The following is a 3,020-nucleotide window of genomic DNA, read 5'->3' as shown; positions in this document are numbered from 1 at the left end:
AGAACTATATATGATCATTATATGTTGTCATAAATGTTCGTAATAGGCTTGAGTTAATGAAATCCGTGCAAATTGTAAATCGATGTTTAAATTGGTTGTTTAAAGGCAAATTGGATGGTTCCACAAACCTAATTGGACTCCCGGAGGGTATTAGGAACCATTGTAAATATTTCGGCAATTTTTATTTCCAAGAAAGGAAAAGTCAAAAAATTCCAAAATTGAAGACTAATATCCACGATTTTTGAGAAATTTTGGAGGTTTCGGGACCCGGTGTCGAATAGTCTTGAAATTTTAGAGGATAATTCTCGGGGTCATATAATGCTGTTTGGAACCATATATGATCATTATATGATGTCATAAATGTTCATGGTAGGCTTGAGTTAATGAAATCGGTGCAAGTCGTAAACCGGTAAAATAGTCGTTTAAAGACAAATTGGATGGTTCCACCCACCCAATGGGACTCCCGGATGGAATTATGGACGATAGTAAACATTTCGGCAATTTTTATTTCTGTGTGAAAAACAGTAAAAAAGTTCCTAAATTGAAGACTAATATCCACGCTTTTTGAGAGATTTTGGAGGTTTCGGGGCCCGATGTCGACAAGTCTTAAAATATTAGAGGATATTTCTCGGGGTCATATAATGCTGTTTGGAACCATATATGATCATTATATGATCTCATAAATGTTCGTGGTTGGCTTGAGATAATGAAATCGGTGCAAGATGTAAACCGGTAAATTGGTTGTTTAAAGGCAAATTGGATGGTTCCACCTACCCAATGGGACTCCCGGATGGAATTATGGACCATAGTAAACATTTCGGAAATTTTTATTTCCGTGAGAAAAAAAGTCAAAAAATTCCTAAATTGAAGACTAATATCCATGCTTTTTGAGAGATTTTGGTGGTTTCGGGGCCCGATGTCAAAAAGTCTTTAAATATTAGAGTATACTTCTCGGGGTCATATAATGATGTTGGGAACCATATATGATCATTATATGGTCTAATAAATGTTCGTGGTAGGCTTGAGTTAATGAAATCGGTGCAAGTTGTAAACCGGTAAATTGGTCGTTTAAAGGCAAATTGGAAGGTTTCTTCCGCCCAATGGGACTCCTGGATGGAATTATGGACCATGGTAAACATTTCAGATATTTTGAATTGCGGGCGAAAAAATAAGTCAAAAAATTCAAAATTGAAAGCTAATACCCACGCTTTTTTAGCAATTTTTGAGGATTCAAGGCCCGGTATAAAAAAAGCCTTGATATTCTAGAGAATACATCTCGAAGTCATATAATGACGTTGAGAACCATATATGATCATTATATGTTGTCATAAATGTTCGTAATAGGCTTGAGTTAATGAAATCCGTGCAAATTGTAAATCTATATTTAAATTGGTTGTTTAAAGGCAAATTACATGGTTCCATCAACCTAATTGGACTACTCCCGGAGGGTATTAGGGACCATTGTAAACATTTCGCCAATTTTTATTTCCAAGGAAAGTAAAGTAAAAAAATTCCAAAATTGAAGACTAATATTCACGCTTTTTGAGAAATTTTGGAGGTTTCGGGGCCCGGTGTCGAATAGTCATTAATTTTTAGAGGATACTTCTCGGGGTCATATAATGCTGTTTGGAACCATATATGATCATTATGTGATGTCATAAATGTTCATGGTAGGCTTGAGTTAATGAAATCGGTGCAAGATGTAAATCGATAAATAAATTGGTTGTTTAAAGGCAAATTGGAAGGATCCACAAACCTAATTGGACTCCTGGAGGGTTTTAGGGACCATGGTAAACATTTCGGCAATTTTTATTTCCAAGCCAAGAAAAGTAAAAAAATTCCGAAATTAAAGAGTAATATCCACGCTGTTTGAGAAATTTTGGAGGTTTCGAGGCCCGGTGTAAAAAAGTTTTGAAATTTAAAGGATACTTCTCAGGGTCATATAATGTAGTTTAGAACAACATATGATGATTATATGATGTCATAAATTTTCGTGGTAGGCTTGAGTAAATGAAATCGGTGCAAGTTGTAAACCGGTAAATTGGTCGCTTAAAGGCAAATTGGATGGTTCCACCCACCCAATGGGACTCCTGGATGAAATTATGGACCATACATTTCGAGAATTTTTATTTCCGTGCGAAAAAAAGTCAAAAAATTTCCAAATTTGAAGACTAATATCCACGCTTTTGAGAGATTTTGGAGGTTTTGGGGACCGATGTCGAAAAGTCTTGAAATATTAGAGGATACTTCTCGGGGTCATATAATGCTGTTTGGAACCATATATGATCATTATATGATCTCATAAATGTTCGTGGTAGTCTTGAGTTAATGAAATCGGTGCAAGTCGTAAACCAGTAAATAGGTCGCTTAAAGGTAAATTGGATGGTTTCACCCACCCAATGGGACTCCCGGATGGAATTATGGACCATAGTAAACATTTCGGCAATTTTTATTTCTGTGCGAAAAAAAGTCAAAAAATTCCTAAATTGAAGACTGATATCCACGCTTTTTGAGAGATTTTGGAGGTTTCGGGGCCCAATGTCGAAAAGTCTTGAAATTTTAGAGGATACTTCTTGGGGTCATATTATGCTGTTTGGAACCATATATGATCATTATATGATCTCATGAATGTTCGTGTTATTCTTGAGTTAATGAAATCGGTGCAAGTTGTAAACTGGTAAATTGGTCGTTGAAAGGCATATTGGATGGTTTCACCTACCCAATGGGACACCCGAATGGAATTATGGACCATATTAAACATTTCGGCAATTTTTATTTCTGTGCCAAAAAAATTCAAAAATTATCCAAAATTGAAGACTAATATCCACACTACTTTTTGAGAGATTTTGGTGGTTTCGGGGCTCGATGTCAAAAAGTCTTGAAATTTAGAGGATACTTCTCGGAGTCATATAATGCTGTTTGGAACCATATATGATCATTATATGACCTCTTAAATGTTCGTGGTAGGCATGAGTTATTGAAATCGGTGCAAGTTGTAAACCGATAAATTGGTCGTTTAA

This window comes from Chenopodium album, chromosome 5, assembly GCF_948465745.1.
Source record: "Chenopodium album chromosome 5, dcCheAlbu1.1, whole genome shotgun sequence".
In the NCBI taxonomy this organism is placed as follows: Eukaryota; Viridiplantae; Streptophyta; class Magnoliopsida; order Caryophyllales; family Amaranthaceae; genus Chenopodium; species Chenopodium album.
This window is presented reverse-complemented; position numbering follows the sequence as displayed.